Raw genomic sequence first — 17,976 nt, 5'->3', positions numbered from 1 at the left:
CCCCCTCTTCTCTCCCCCCCTCTTCTCTCCCCCCCTCTTCTCTCCCCCCCTCTTCTCTCCCCCCCCTCTTCTCTCCCCCCCTCTTCTCTCCCCCCCTTCTCTCCCCCCCCTTCTCTCCCCCCCTCTTCTCTCCCCCCCCTTCTCTCCCCCCCCTTCTCCCCCCACCCTCTTCTCCCCTCCCCCCTCCTCCCCTCCCCCTCCTCCTCCCCCCTCTTCTCTCCTCCCCTCCCTCTTCTCCCCTCCCCCCTCTTCTCCCCTCCCCCCTCTTCTCCCCTCCCCCCTCCCCTCTTCCCCCTCCCCCTCCCCCTCCCCCCCCTCCCATCCCCCTCCCCCGTTCCCCTCCTCTCCTCTTTCCCCTCCCCTCCCCCGCCCGGCAATGCCGGGTACTTCCCCCCCTTCTCCCCTCCCCTTCTCCCATCCCCTTCTCCCCTCCCCCTCTCCTCCCCTCCCCCATTCCCCTCCCCTCCTCTTCCCCCCCTCCCCCTCCCCCTCCTCCTCCCCTACCCCTCCCCCTCCCCTACCCCTCCCCTACCCCTCCCCCTCCCCTACCCCTCCCCCTCCCCCTTCCCTCCCACCCCTGCCCCTCCTCTCCTCCCTCCCTCCCCCCTCCCCCTCCCCTCCCCCTCCCCTCCCCTTCCCCCGTACCCCTCCCCTTCCCCCCCCTCCACCTCCCCTCCCCCTCTCCCTCCCCCTCTCCCTCCCCTCCCCTTCCCCCTCCCCTTCCCCCTCCCCCTCCCCCATCACCCTCCCCCTCCCCCATCACCCTCCCCCTCTCCTCCCCTCCCCCTCCCCCCTCCCCCCCTGCCCCTCCTCTCCTCCCTCCCTCCCCCCTCCCCCTCCCCCTCCCCAATCTTCCCCCGTCCCCCTCCCCTCCCCTTCCCCCCCCTCCACCTCCCCTCCCCCCCCCCCTCCACCTCCCCTCCCCCCTCTCCCTCCCCTCCCCTTCCCCCTCCCCTTCCCCCTCCCCCTCCCCCATCACCCTCCCCCTCCCCCATCACCCTCCCCCTCCCCCATCACCCTCCCCCTCCCCCATCACCCTCCCCCTCCCCCATCACCCTCCCCCTCTCCTCCCCTCCCCCCTCCCCCTCCCCCCTCCCCCCTCTTCTCTCCCCCCCTCTTCTCTCCCCCCCTCTTCTCTCCCCCCCTCTTCTCTCCCCCCCTTCTCTCCCCCCCCTTCTCTCCCCCCCCTTCTCTCCCCCCCCCCTCTTCTCCCCCCACCCTCTTCTCCCCGCCCCCTCCTCCTCCCCCCTCTTCTTTCCTCCCCCCCCTCTTCTCCCCTCCCCTCCTCTTCTCCCCTCCCCCCCGTTCCCCTCCCCTCCCCTCCCCTTCCCCTCCCCTCCCCTCCCCCGCCCGGCAATGCCAAGTACTTCTGCTAGTATACATATTCTATATATAGTATATGTAAAAATGTATATATATACATATACTATACATACACTATATATATACATACACTATATATATATATATATATATATATATATATATATATATAATATATATATGTGTATATATATATATATATATATATATATATATATATATATATATATATATATATATATATATATATATATATACACAAAGAATTAAGTTAAGCACCCCCCCGTTTTTTTACAACCTCGCACATTACAAGTTTGTTGTCGTCAAAACAGTGTAATATACCCATGATATTGCTATATTTTCTGGAGAAGTGATATTATGGTCACATAAAAACATAACAATCATGCCGTTTTCAATATTTTATTCTGAATAATTTAAGGTGAAATTTTTTGGGAATTTTAGGCATATTTTCACCTCAATTTAAGTATGGAGCTATAGGTCCATCACGGACAGTGTGGATGACGTTTATGTTTTCTAACGTACAGTCATTGTTCTGAGAAGACCTCTAGCGATCTTTGCGTCAATAACGTGTGTAGGACCCACGTGATCGGATGGAGCAAGGTGCTGTGACAACCATCCCCTGGCCTGCGTACAGTCCTGACCTGAACCCCCTCGAGCACGTTTGGGACATGTTGGGACGACAAATTGCGAAGATGGTCCCTCCAATAGCCAATCTGGATGAATTGGAACGTGCATTACATCGGGAATGGAACAACCTGCCACAGCAACGCATACGACGGCTTACAGGGTCTATGAGACGTAGGGTTGAGTCAGTGATCCGATCACGTGGGTCCTACACACGTTATTGACGCAAAGATCGCTAGAGGTCTTCTCAGAACAATGACTGTACGTTAGAAAACATAAACGTCATCCACACTGTCCGTGATGGACCTATAGCTCCATACTTAAATTGAGGTGAAAATATGCCTAAAATTCCCAAAAAATTTCACCTTAAATTATTCAGAATAAAATATTGAAAACGGCATGATTGTTATGTTTTTATGTGACCATAATATCACTTCTCCAGAAAATATAGCAATATCATGGGTATATTACACTGTTTTGACGACAACAAACTTGTAATGTGCGAGGTTGTAAAAAAACGGGGGGGTGCTTAACTTAATTCTTTGTGTATACTAGCTTGGCGTCGTTACTGAGGAACGGGCTTATTTTAGCTGAGAATAATGACTGTACCTGAGTTGCTGTGTTGTCATGATTTACACCAATCATAATACAAACAATTATTTTGCACAAATGTATTTGTTGTTTTTGTGATATTACATTTTTATAAGCAATTTAGTTTGAAGATTCAGGTTGAATGTTTTTTTTTTTCAAGAAAGAACCCCTCAGCACATGCATAGGGGGAGGGGTAGGTGCAGATTGGAAGTTTGGGACGATTACACTTCACCACCACATAATTCAAAACACCTCACCATGAAGTAATTTAAAACACCTCACCACCAAGTAATTTCAAACACCTCACCACCAAGTAATTTAAAACACCTCACAGCCATCGAACATGTAATAAAAACACCACACCACCACGAAATTGAAAACACCTCACAGCCATAAAACACGTAATAAAAACACCTCACAGCCATAAAACACATAATATAAACACCTCACAGCCATAAAACACGTAATAAAAACATCTCACAGCCATAAAACACGTAATAAAAACACCTCACAGCCATAAAACACGTAATAAAAACACCTCACAGCCATAAAACACGAAATAAAAACACCTCACAGCCATAAAACACGTAATAAAAACACCTCACAGCCACGAAATTAAAAACACCTCACAGCCATGAAATTAAAAACACCTCACCACCAAGTAATTCAAAACACCTCACCACCACGAAATTAAAAACACCTCACAGCCATAAAACACGTAATAAAAACACCTCACAGCCACGAAATTAAAAACACCTAACCACCACGTCATTTAAAAACACCTCACCACCAAGTAATTCAAAAACACCTCACCACCAAGTAATTCAAAAACACTTCACCACCAAGTAATTCAAAACACCTCACCACCACATAATTCAAAACACCTCATCACCTGTTACATAAACCTCCCCGACACCCTAGTCACGGTGTACCTCCGAGCCCTGAGAGAAGTCACGGCAGAAAAATGTGTTATTCTGTATGTCAAAGATCAATGGTGAAGCCACACCAATTGTTACAAACCAACAAGTATTGCATTAAGATCACACAAGAATAACAGTACAAAACCAATAGTAATCAATTGTACAACAAATAGTATATCATTCCTATGATGGTACCATCAGGTTCGTACAATATAACTCACTGTGCTCCAAGTGAGCGAAAAGAAGAAGATTCCCAATGTCTCTATTCCCCGGCTTCAAGCCAAAGTCGATCCGCTCCAGCGATCGACAGATCAATGTCCAATCGAGACCAGAATCCCGTTGGGTGGGCAGTTACAGTCCTGCTACCAAAGCTGTGCAAAGGCGACCTCCAGGCGACTGGGAAATCCAAAGGCACCCTCCAGGCGACTGGGAAATCACACCCTCGGGTATGCACGTTCCAAGGCTCACAGTTGGCGAACCTCAGATTTACCTTCAAAATCTGCGTTGCACACCCACACACCAGATACGTCTGAAGGCGGTGAAAACGGCTGAAGTCAAGCAAAGAAAAACCTTGTGCGATGCGCAAAGGCTGAAGCGAAGCAAAGAAACCTTGCTCGACAAAAGAGATTCCCTCTACAGGAAGAGTGGCTTGTAAACCTACGGTGACCGGTCCTGACACCAAATCGGACTTTAAATGGATGACATGAAGTGGAGCTTTGCAACATAGCCACCAACCCCCTGTAAAAGAACACTAACACCAGTTGCCGTCTTCTCTGACAATGGCAAAATGCCGTCAAGCATGAAAGATTGATGTGCTCCTGTGTCCCTCAATACCCTAACAGGTCTCTGGTTAGTCAAGTCTCCATCCAGTGACACAAACCCCTCTGAAATAAAAGGTTTGTAACCCTCTTGAACAAGGCCGTTCTGTGATGCCGTAACTTTGGCATGGGAACCTTCACAAGGCACTGTCCTCCAAGGACGATTTCTCGCATTTGCCAATGCATTCGGAGTTGTACTAGTCTGACTTCGCTCCTGATTTTTCCTTTTCAGGGCATAACATTGGGACATCAAATGCCCAGGTTTTTTTGCAAAAAGCGCAAGTAGGCCCGGAGGAAAAACTCGAGGTCTGCCTCAGGCCCCCCGGAAGATAAGTCTGTCTTGGAACTGTAGTCTTCTGATCCCTAAAAGTCACGGTATCAGATTTGTCCTCATAGTCATCTCTAGGCCGCCTCCATGAATATTTGTTCTCCGCACCTGATTTGCCATAACTCCCCTGGCTAATTCTAGGCGGGAAGTTAGGTTTGTGGAACCCCATCCTATGTGTCAAGGCATAGTCATCTGCCACGGTTGCTGCCTCATACAACTCTGGTACTTTCTTTTCATCCAGATGTACTTTAATGTCCGTGTGGATACACTGTTTGAATTCCTCCACCAAGATCAATTGTCGCAACAGTTTGAAGTCTTTCCCAATCCCCTTCGAATCACACCACCGATCAAACATGGGTTCCTTCATTCTGGCAAACTCCACATGTGTCTCACTCTCCCTCTTCCTGGAATTCCGGGTTTTTTGCCGGTAAGCTTCAGGGACCAATTCTTAGGCTTTGAGAATGGCTTTCTTCACTTTCTCATAATCTGCACATTGGCCAATCGGTAAAGCCGAAAATATATCTTGAGCTTTACCCACCAGAACACTTTGCACTCACATAGTCCAGGACCCCACAGGCCATTTTAGCATTTGAGCCACTTTCTCAAAGTGTAAAAAAAACTTGGCTACCTCCTTTTCATTGAAGGGTGGAACCAGCCTCACATGCCTACCAACATCCCAGGTGTCCTGACTAGTTGTCGAACTAGCCGGCATGGATACGACTTCTCTCCGTTCTCCCATTAATTCCAGATCGTTGAGTTTAACTTCCTTCTGATACTCCATGTCACGTTCCTTTAACTCCCTTTCGGCTCTCCTTTCCTCTGCTCTTTCCTTTGCTCCTCTTTCTTCGAGTTCCCTTTCAGTTCTCCTTTCCTCTGTTCTTCTCTCCTCGAGTTTTCGTTCCTGTTCTACTCTTTTTTCCTCGAGTTCTCGTTCCTGTTCTACTCTTCTTTCCTCGAGTTCTCTTTCAGCTCTCCTTTCCTCTGCTCTTCTCTCCTCGGCTTTCCATTCCAACTCTTTTAACCTTTCCTGGCTCTGCAGTTGCATCTCCATTTTCCGGAGCTTTTTCTTTTTCCTCGGGTAACCGATCCAAGGCTACCTCTGTCCATGTTCCCTGTGCCACCAGATATTCTACCACCAATGTCTGCATCTGCTTTCTTCATATGAGCTCGGACCTCCAAGTTACAATGTTTGGCCAATATCAAGAGTTCCGATCTTTTTAACGCTAGGAACTGTGCCTCATTAGGGGACGCCGCAAACGTTTCTGTGTCAAACACCATAGTGACTATCAGTTAACACCTGTTAACGTTAACACAAAATATTTTCCAATTTTTTGAAAAATTTGGGAATGTTAGAAAAATCCCAAATTTGGGAATTTTGGGAATGTTCGGGAATTCTATCCCGCACGAGCGTTAGGGAGTTTAATCCCGGATAAGGAACCCAATTTCAATTTGGGCCAATTTTGGACGAGTTCCCAATTTCTCGGACGAGCCCCAAATTTCTGTTACGTGCTCCTCCCCGACCCTCTGGTCACGGTGTACCTCCGAGCCCCGGGAGGAGTCACGGCAGAAAAATGTGTTATTCTGTATGTCAAAGATCAATGGTGAAGCCACACCAATTGTTACAAACCAACAAGTATTGTATTAAGATCACACAAGAATAACAGTACAAAAACAATAGTAATCAATTGTACAACAAATAGTATATCATTCCGATGATGGTACCATCAGGTTCGTACAATATAACTCACTGTGCTCCAAGTGAGCGAAAAGAAGAAGATTCCCAATGTCTCTATTCCCCGGCTTCAAGCCAAAGTCGATCCGCTCCAGCGATCGACAGATCAATGTCCAATCGAGACCAGAATCCCGTTGGGTGGGCAGTTACAGTCCTGCTACCAAAGCTGTGCAAAGGCGCCCTCCAGGCGAATGGGAAATCCAAAGGCGCCCTCCAGGCGACTGGGAAATCACACCCTCGGGTATGGACGTTCCAGGGCTCACAGTCAGCGAACCTCAGATTTACCTTCAAAATCCGCGTTGCACACCCACACACCAGATATGTCTGAAGGCTGTGAAAATGGCTGAAGTCAAGCAAAGAAAAACGTTGCGCGACGTGCAAAGGCTGAAGCGAAGCAAATAAACCTTGCTCGACACGCAAAGCGCGCGAGTCAAAATGGCCGACGGCCATACTCGAGACGTAACGGCAGTCCAACGATTCTCTTCGGAATCGACCGCAAAACCTGACATGCAGGTTGATCTGTCACAGCGATAACAACTCTGTCGCAGGAATCCCTTTCCTGGGAAACTCAAAGTTCACTCGTGACTCTTGCTCGCCAACGTTCGCTCCAGACCGCAAAGCAACTATGCTTCTTGGCCGACTCCACTCGCGCCGCCTTCTTTCTGCTTCTTCCTCTTCGTCGTCGCCCGGTTCCCGATCCGGTTTCCTGTTTCTTTTAACTCTACCTTTTCTACCTTTTGAAAACAGTTCATACACAATAAACCTTTTGAAAACAATAATAGTACATGGAATCAAAAATGTTTACAGTGGATGAAAACCACAACAACGGAAGTGACAAATCCGTAACACCACCACGTAATCCGTAATCCACGAAATTAAAAACATCTCACCACCACGTCATTTAAAAACACCTCACCACCAAGTAATTCAAAACACCTCACCACCATGTAATTCAAAACACCTCATCACCACATAATTAAAAACACCTCACCACCACGTAATTATAAATACATCACCACCACGTAATTCAAAACACCTCACCACCATGTGATTTAAAAACACCTCACCACCATGTGATTTAAAAACACCTCACCACCACGTCATTTAATTACACCTCACCACCACATAATTCAAAATACCTCACCACCACGTGATTCAAACCCACCACAACGTTATTAAAAACACTTCACAACCACGGAAACAAAAGTTTGAGGGAGTCGTTAAGTGACAACACAGACACTGTAGTCAGGTTCACAATGTTTTTTCGTTCAAAATTTTGGTAGATTAGCAAAACTATACATTTTTGGAATATTCAGAGCATGAGGAATCCAAAAATTAATGTTTACATTTGCGTAGACACCTTTGCGAAAATGACACTCAGGACAGTGATGAAGATCTGTAAAAGCATATTCCTGAACGGTATAGACCTTGTAGATCCTGTGTATAGGACTTATAGTTCAATCTGATACTACATATAACTTCCTATAACAACCTATAACTTCAAAGGACTTGCAATATCATGTATTATGTAATACAGTTATATCACAAATATAAAAACAATGGTTTTCAATTACCTTTGTTTGTTGCTTTTCTATAATCCTGAGCACTATTTTGAGGCCTTTATTGGATTCCTTGACCCAGAAAACATAGGATTAGCATATTTAATTAAGTCTCTAGGTTGACTAGAAGCCGAGATCGCGCAAAATATGTATTTTATGGCGGCCATTTTCAAAATCCAAAATGGCGGCCATGCAGGTGTCTGTGCAAATGCCAACATTGATTTTACGATTCTCCATGCTCTGAAGATTCCAAAAATGTACAGGTTTGCTAATCCCAAAATTTTGAAAGAAATTATATTTGTTAACATAGTGAACCTGACTCTTCATCACTGTCCTGAGTGTCATTTTCGCAAAGGTGTCTACGCAAATGTAAACATTAATTTTTGGATTCCTCATGCTCTGAATATTCCAAAAATGTATAGTTTTGCTAATCTACCAAAATTTTGAACGAAATTATATTTGTTAACATAATGAACCTGACTACTGCCCAGATGTGTAGATATATAGATAAATGACTGTACCCAAGTTGCCGTTTTGTCATGGTTTAAACCAATCATAATTCAAACAATAATTCAAAATATTCAATATTCAAATGTATTTGTAATATACGTGATATCACATTTTATAAACAATTGAAGTTGAAAAAAAAAATTTCTGCCCAAAAAATTCCCAAAAATAAAAACATTTCGAAATCTTTTCAAAAACAATACCCTTAGGACATACCGACGGGAGAGATATGTGCATACCAGAAGTTTGGTACGATAACACCAAAGTTTGAGAAAGTAGTTCAGTGACAACACAGGACAACACACCACAGACACTGCACAGATAATATATACATACATACATATATACATATATATATATATATATATATATATATATATATATATATATATATATATATATATATATATATATATATATATGTATACAACCCTAACCATAATCACATGGTGGTGATATATATATATATATATATATATATATATATATATATATATGTATGTATGTATGTTTGTATATATATGCATGTATGTATGTATATATATATGTATGTATGTATATATATGTATATATGTGTATGTATGTATACCCTTATGTTGTATATGTATATATGTGTATGTGTGTGTGTATATATATGTATGTGTGTGTATATGTGTATATGTGTGTGTATATGTGTATATATATGTATATATGTGTATGTGTGTATATATGTGTATATATGTATATATGTGTATGTATGTATATCTATATATATATATCTGTGTTGTGTTGTCCTGTGTTGTCACTGAACTACTTTCTCAAACTTTTGTGAAATCGTACCAAACTTCTGGAATGCACATATCTCTCCCGTCGGTATGTCCTAAGGGTATTTTCTTTGAAAAATCTTCCAATTTTTTTTTTTTTTCAACTTCAATTGTTTATAAAATGTGATATCACGTATATTACAAATACATTTGTGCAAAATAATTGTTTGAATTATGATTAGTTTAATTTAAACCATGACAAAACGGCAACTCAAGTACAGTCATTTATCTACAGATCTACACATCTGGGCAGTGTCTGTGTTGTCACTTAACGACTCCCTCAAACTTTTGTTTCCGTGGTTGTGAAGTGTTTTTAATAACGTTGTGGTGGTTTTGAATCACGTGGTGGTGAGGTATTTTGAATTATGTGGTGGTGAGGTCTTTTTAAATGACGTGGTGGTGAGGTGTTTTAATATCACAGGGTGGTGAGGTGTTTTTAAATCACATCGTGGTGAGGTGTTTTGAATTATGTGGTGGTGAGGTGTTTTTAAATGACGGGGTGAGGTGTTTTAAAATCAAATGGTGGTGAGGTGTTTTTAAATCACATGGTGGTGAGGTGTTTTGAATTATGTGGTGGTGAGGTGTTTATAATTATGCGGTGGTGAAGTGTTTTTAATTATGTGGTGGTGAGGTGTTTTGAATTAGTTGGTGATGAGGTGTTTTGAATTATGTGGTGGTGAGGTGTTTTGAATTACTTGGTGGTGAGGTGTTTTGAATTAGTTGGTGATGAGGTGTTTTGAATTATGTGGTGGTGAGGTGTTTTGAATTATGTGGTGGTGAGGTGTTTTGAATTAGTTGGTGATGAGGTGTTTTGAATTATGTGGTGGTGAGGTGTTTTGAATTATGTGGTGGTGAGGTGTTTTGAATTACTTGGTGGTGATGTGTTTTTATTACGTGTTTTAAGGCTGTGAGGTGTTTTTATTACGTGTTTTATGGCTGTGAGGTGTTTTTATTACGTGTTTTATGGCTGTGAGATGTTTTTATTACGTGTTTTATGGCTGTGAGGTGTTTTTATTACGTGTTTTATGGCTGTGAGGTGTTTTTATTACGTGTTTTAAGGCTGTGAGGTGTTTTTATTACGTGTTTTATGGCTGTGAGGTGTTTTTATTACGTGTTTTATGGCTGTGAGGTGTTTTTATTACGTGTTTTATGGCTGTGAGGTGTTTTTATTACGTGTTTTATGGCTGTGAGGTGTTTTTATTACGTGTTTTATGGCTGTGAGGTGTTTTTAATTTTGTGGTGGTGAGGTGTTTTTATTACGTGTTTTATGGCTGTGAGGTGTTTTTATTACGTGTTTTATGGCTGTGAGGTGTTTTTATTACGTGTTTTATGGCTGTGAGATGTTTTTATTACGTGTTTTATGGCTGTGAGGTGTTTTTATTACGTGTTTTAAGGCTGTGAGGTGTTTTTATTACGTGTTTTATGGCTGTGAGGTGTTTTTATTACGTGTTTTATGGCTGTGAGGTGTTTTTATTACGTGTTTTATGGCTGTGAGGTGTTTTTATTACGTGTTTTATGGCTGTGAGGTGTTTTTATTACGTGTTTTATGGCTGTGAGGTGTTTTTATTATGTTTTATGGCTGTGAGGTGTTTTTATTACGTGTTTTAAGGCTGTGATGTGTTTTTATTTCGTGTTTTAAGGCTGTGAGGTGTTTTTATTACGTGTTTTATGGCTGTGAGGTGTTTTTATTACGTGTTTTATGGCTGTGAGATGTTTTTATTACGTGTTTTATGGCTGTGAGGTGTTTTTATTACGTGTTTTAAGGCTGTGAGGTGTTTTTATTACGTGTTTTATGGCTGTGAGGTGTTTTTATTACGTGTTTTATGGCTGTGAGGTGTTTTTTATTACGTGTTTTAAGGCTGTGATGTGTTTTTATTTCGTGTTTTAAGGCTGTGAGGTGTTTTTATTACGTGTTTTATGGCTGTGAGATGTTTTTATTATGTGTTTTATGGCTGTGAGGTGTTTTTATTACGTTTTTTATGGCTGTGAGGTGTTTTTATTACGTGTTTTATGGCTGTGAGGTGTTTTTATTATGTGTTTTATGGCGGTGAGGTGTTTTTATTACGTGTTTTATGGCTGTGAGGTGTTTTTATTACGTGTTTTAAGGCTGTGATGTGTTTTTATTTCGTGTTTTAAGGCTGTGAGGTGTTTTTATTACGTGTTTTAAGGCTGTGAGGTGTTTTTATTACGTGTTTTATGGCTGTGAGGTGTTTTTATTACGTGTTTTATGGCTGTGAGATGTTTTTATTACGTGTTTTATGGCTGTGAGGTGTTTTTATTACGTGTTTTAAGGCTGTGAGGTGTTTTTATTACGTGTTTTATGGCTGTGAGGTGTTTTTATTACGTGTTTTATGGCTGTGAGGTGTTTTTATTACGTGTTTTATGGCTGTGAGGTGTTTTTAATTTTGTGGTGGTGAGGTGTTTTTATTACGTGTTTTATGGCTGTGAGGTGTTTTTATTACGTGTTTTATGGTGGTGAGGTGTTTTTATTTTCGTGGTGGTGAGGTGTTTTTATTACGTGTTTTATGGCTGTGAGGTGTTTTTAATTTCGTGGTGGTGAGGTGTTTTTATTATGTGTTTTATGGCTGTGAGGTGTTTTTATTACGTGTTTTATGGCTGTGAGGTGTTTTTAATTTCGTTGTGGTGAGGTGTTTTTATTACGTGTTTTCTGGCTGTGAGGTGTTTTTAATTTCGTGGTGGTGAGGTGTTTTTAATTTCGTGGTGGTGAGGTGTTTTTATTATGTGTTTTATGGTGGTGAGGTGTTTTCAATTACGTGGTGGTGAGGTATTTTGAATTACGTGGTGGTGAGGTGTTTTGAATTACGTGGTGATGAGGTGTTTTGAATTATGTGGTGGTGCGGTGTTTTGAATTACGTGGTGGTGAGGTGTTTTGAATTACGTGGTGGTGAGGTGTTTTTATTACGTGTTTTATGGCTGTGAGATGTTTTTATTACGTGTTTTATGGCTGTGGGGTGTTTTTATTACGTGTTTTATGGCTGTGAGGTGTTTTTATTACGTGTTTTAAGGCTGTGAGGTGTTTTTATTACGTGTTTTATGGCTGTGAGGTGTTTTTATTACGTTTTTTATGGCTGTGAGGTGTTTTTATTACGTGTTTTATGGCTGTGAGGTGTTTTTATTACGTGTTTTATGGCTGTGAGGTGTTTTTATTACGTGTTTTATGGCTGTGAGGTGTTTTTATTACGTGTTTTAAGGCTGTGATGTGTTTTTATTTCGTGTTTTAAGGCTGTGAGGTGTTTTATTACGTGTTTTAAGGCTGTGAGGTGTATTTATTACGTGTTTTATGGCTGTGAGGTGTTTTTATTACGTGTTTTATGGCTGTGAGATGTTTTTATTACGTGTTTTATGGCTGTGAGGTGTTTTATTACGTGTTTTAAGGCTGTGAGGTGTTTTTATTACGTGTTTTATGGCTGTGAGGTGTTTTTATTACGTGTTTTATGGCTGTGAGGTGTTTTTATTACGTGTTTTATGGCTGTGAGGTGTTTTTAATTTTGTGGTGGTGAGGTGTTTTTATTACGTGTTTTATGGCTGTGAGGTGTTTTTATTACGTGTTTTATGGTGGTGAGGTGTTTTTATTTTCGTGGTGGTGAGGTGTTTTTATTACGTGTTTTATGGCTGTGAGGTGTTTTTAATTTCGTGGTGGTGAGGTGTTTTTATTATGTGTTTTATGGCTGTGAGGTGTTTTTAATTTCGTGGTGGTGAGGTGTTTTTATTGTGTGTTTTATGGCTGTGAGGTGTTTTTATTACGTGTTTTATGGCTGTGAGGTGTTTTTATTACGTGCTTGATGGCTGTGAGGTGTTTTCAATTTCGTTGTGGTGAGGTGTTTTTATTACGTGTTTTCTGGCTGTGAGGTGTTTTTATTACGTGCTTGATGGCTGTGAGGTGTTTTCAATTTCGTGGTGGTGAGGTGTTTTTAATTTCGTGGTGGTGAGGTATTTTGAATTATGTGGTGGTGAGGTGTTTTTAATTTCGTGGTGGTGAGGTGTTTTTATTATGTGTTTTATGGTGGTGAGGTGTTTTCAATTACGTGGTGGTGAGGTATTTTGAATTACGTGGTGGTGAGGTGTTTTGAATTACGTGGTGATGAGGTGTTTTGAATTACGTGGTGGTGCGGTGTTTTGAATTACGTGGTGGTGAGGTGTTTTGAATTACGTGGTGGTGAGGTGTTTTTATTTCGTGTTTTAAGGCTGTGAGATGTTTTTATTACGTGTTTTATGGCTGTGGGGTGTTTTTATTACGTGTTTTAAGGCTGTGAGGTGTTTTTATTACGTGTTTTATGGCTGTGAGGTGTTTTTAATTTTGTGGTGGTGAGGTGTTTTTATTACGTGTTTTATGGCTGTGAGGTGTTTTTATTACGTGTTTTAAGGCTGTGAGGTGTTTTTATTACGTGTTTTATGGCTGTGAGGTGTTTTTATTACGTGTTTTATGGCTGTGAGGTGTTTTTATTACGTGTTTTATGGCTGTGAGGTGTTTTTAATTTTGTGGTGGTGAGGTGTTTTTATTACGTGTTTTATGGCTGTGAGGTGTTTTTATTACGTGTTTTATGGCTGTGAGGTGTTTTTATTTTCGTGGTGGTGAGGTGTTTTTATTACGTGTTTTATGGCTGTGAGGTGTTTTTAATTTCGTGGTGGTGAGGTGTTTTTATTATGTGTTTTATGGCTGTGAGGTGTTTTTAATTTCGTGGTGGTGAGGTGTTTTTATTATGTGTTTTATGGCTGTGAGGTGTTTTTATTACGTGTTTTATGGCTGTGAGGTGTTTTTAATTTCGTTGTGGTGAGGTGTTTTTATTACGTGTTTTCTGGCTGTGAGGTGTTTTTATTACGTGCTTGATGGCTGTGAGGTGTTTTCAATTTCGTGGTGGTGAGGTGTTTTTATTATGTGTTTTATGGTGGTGAGGTGTTTTTAATTTCGTGGTGGTGAGGTGTTTTTATTACGTGTTTTATGGCTGTGAGGTGTTTTTAATTTCGTGGTGGTGAGGTGTTTTTATTACGTGTTTTATGGCTGTGAGGTGTTTTTAATTTCGTGGTGGTGAGGTGTTTTTATTATGTGTTTTATGGTGGTGAGGTGTTTTCAATTACTTGGTGGTGAGGTGTTTTGAATTACGTGGTGGTGAGGTGTTTTGAACTACTTGGTGGTGAGGTGTTTTGAATTACGTGGTGGTGAGGTGTAATCGTCCCAAACTTCCAGTCTGCACCTACCCCTCCCCTATGTATGTGCTGAGGGGTTCTTTCTTGAAAAAAAAACATTCAACCTAAATCTTCAAACTAAATTGCCGATAAAAATGTAATATCACAAACACAACAAATACATTTGTGCCAAGTAATTGTTTGTATTGTGATTGGTGAAAATCATGACAACACAGCAACTCGGGTATAGTCATTAGCCTCAGCTAAAATAAGCCCGCTCCTCAGTATCGACGCTTGGTGAGGCGAGCGCAGCGAGCCGAGCCAAGCTAGTATATGTATATATGTGTATGTATGTATATATGTATATATATGTACTATATATGTATATGTATGTATATACAGTCATGTGAAAAAGTAAGTACACCCCATGTAAAGTTTTGACTTTTTCAACATATTTCAACATACAGCTATTTGATCTTCATCTATCTATAATTCCAGTAATCTCTGTTTGTACGTTTGTTTGTCTGTGACCGCTGTTTCTCGACAACCACGGGTCCGATATACTTTTAACTTGCCAGGTATATTGCTGGGGACCCGAGGATGTGCCTTTTCAAGGTTTCATATTAATCGGACAATTACTTACCGAGCTATGTCCAAAAAACGATTCAACCAATCAGAGAGCAGCGAACGATCGCGTGTGCCGAACGTGGCGGACACACTCTGCCTCGGATGGCACATTTGAGAGCGTATTCATTTATTTCACGTTTGCAAACTATGTTGGCGTTAAACTATGTTTTAAAACTAATAAAACCGAATTTGCGATTCATTCGCTTTCCTGCGCGTTTGTGCACGCGATGGCGATTTCTTTACCAAACTCCGGAAGCCGTTCGCTTTGGACCAAACCATTTCATGTAAATAGAGGGGGGGGATATAATTTTAGATATAGATATAGTACGGGCAATGCCCTAGTTTCAACAATAGAGGGAGGGAGGTTAATGGGGGAGGGAGGTTAATGGGGGAGGTTAATGGTGGCTTGTTGGTGGTAATTCTAGTTGAAATTCTAGTTCTTGTTGGTGGTAATTCTCGTTGAAATTCTCGTTGAAATAATTTAAATGGGATATTGGGATATTGGGATCCATAGTAGATATTGGGCAACTATTTGGGCAACTATTGGGGTATTGGGATTCATGATAGATATTGGACAGCTATTGCGCCAGAGGCTGAAACAGGTGTAGGGAACAGGTGCATGTGATGCTCGGAGAGGAATTAGAGAAAATTGGATTGAATTTAAAATTGGATATTGGATAAAATTGGATCCACTTGGAAAAGTGGATTAGGAAAATTGGTTTGTTGAGAATAACCATTCGACTAATGGTTCCGGTTGGATGCAACAATTTTGTGCAAGTTGAGTGATCCAAGAGATTATGCCCGAACCATTAGAAGCATGGCTATCCACACCATCCAACCGGTGACCAGGTGCCCGTGAAGCACTTCACCCGCAAGAACGCCCTGGAACCAAGGTGGACGGAACCATTCCAGGTTTGGCTGACTACACTAACTGCTGTCTTTTGCGAGGGCAAGACCTCCTTGATCCACGCCACACACTGTAAGTTGGCCGTACAAGCACCAGGCACTACACCGCAGCAACCACAGTAACGATGGGTCTAATCACAGGTATGATGCTATTGATAGCGACAGCAGCTAGGGGGAGCTCCGATTACAATAGGTGCGAAAACAAAACACGACACCTCACCGTAACATGGGGACAAAGGGTATCGTTACCATGTTTCGAGCAGAAAGCCCTGCACACAGATTGGGTAAGCGTAAGATGGTTAGCACTGTCGGCAGTGCCTGGACCTATTGGCGTTGTACTACGAAAACAACGAGAGTTCCGGGAGGACGGGCAAGCTAGCGTCAAGACTTTGGCCCGACCAGGATACAAATGGGGGACCGCTGATTTTAAGCTACAAACGCGCACACGCCGAGAGAAAGGCATGACTATGCAGATCCGGTGTAGCATCTGGACTCCCGGCATGGCTCGCGCCGAAACCAAATACACACCATGCATCGAGTACATACTCACGCCGCACCCCCAGGACAAGGCCCCAAAAAGGGGTGAAAACACATATTGGAAGGTAGCAAGAGAGGTGGCGACAATTCAGAATAGGACTCACTGCTGGTCATGCATGCACTTTCCCCAAGCAGGCACCACCGGAATACAAATGATAGTGCTACCTCTGTCCCGTACTGATCTTTGCTCACAACCCATCGATTCCCCATGTTTAGTCACCACTCTGGAAAGAGAGGGGGTTGGCAATGGTAAGAGTTGTAATCGGCAGTTTAATTATCGCCCTTCACTGATTGCCCATGTGGCCGAGAGGCCCGCCCCCGTCTGGGTCAAACCGCAGAAAGGGATGGTCTGCCTCCAGGGCTCCGGCCACTTGCTTATGGGGGAATCAGAATGCGCCTTCACTCTCCCCGGGAGGCTGGAAAGGGGGAGCGCTGGGATTACACTACGAATAATACTGCAAGATAAACACAACCACAACATAACGGCTATAACATTTTCTAGGGGGGTTAGTGGGATTAATGGGGTGACAAAGGGAATCCAGTGCTTATCCGCCCACCTAGTCCCACCCCATGGGACAATGTTTATATGCGGCGATAAGGCGTACCCCTATTTACCAAATAATTGGGGTGGCACATGTTATCTTGGCTCGGTCCTTCCCGATGTCGAGATACTGGACGAGTTAGATCCAAGGTCCCTGGACAGGCGACATAGGAGGTCAGTATGGAACGAAGATGGAACCACTAAACTACACGGAGGCATATGGGAAAAGGTGTTAGGTTTCTTCTTCCCAGGAGCGGGCACAGTCATCGATAGTTTCCGGATAGATAAGTTGGCTTTGGCCTTAGAAAAGGTGGCTAACGACACCGCTACAGCCCACGATGTACTATTGGACACAGTAGTTCATATGCGCGCAATGGTAATGCAGAATCGGGTGGCTTTGGACATGCTCCTGGCAGAGAAAGGAGGGTCAGCGAGGCATGCTGTCCACTTGTGCTGTATATGCCAACCCTTCTCCGCAGCTGTGTACATGGTCTTTCAATAAACGCTTGTTACTCCTTATCCTCGTTGTGGAAACCTGATTCGCTTCCCGACATGCATATATGTATATATATGTATATATATGTATATATGTATATGTATGTATATCACGTGAAAAACTAAGTACACCCCATGTAAAGTTTTGACTTTTTCAACATATTTCAACATACAGCTATTTGATCTTCATTTCAACAATATTGATAGATAAAGGTGATATAATATAACAAATATCATGAAACATTTACATTTTGTAGTCCATTGTATAATTTAAATAAACATAAATGCAAATTTCGCATGTGGAAAAAGTAAGTACACCCCTACATTTATCACTACTTCAAATACCTAAAATTAGAATCAGGTGCACCAGCTCAGGTGCAAATTATTAGAACATCCTTAGAGAGGATCTTGGAGGAACCTGTCTTATTTAAACCTCAGCCATTTAGTTTGGTTTGCTTTTTGTTGTTGAAGTGTGCGGCGTCACCGTGCCTAGATCAAA

The sequence above is a fragment of the Myxine glutinosa genome, chromosome 9 (assembly GCF_964187855.1).
Source record: "Myxine glutinosa chromosome 9, kmMyxGlut1.1, whole genome shotgun sequence".
Classification (NCBI taxonomy): domain Eukaryota; kingdom Metazoa; phylum Chordata; class Myxini; order Myxiniformes; family Myxinidae; genus Myxine; species Myxine glutinosa.
The sequence above is the reverse complement of the archived record's forward strand: the minus strand, read 5'-3'. Positions refer to the sequence as shown.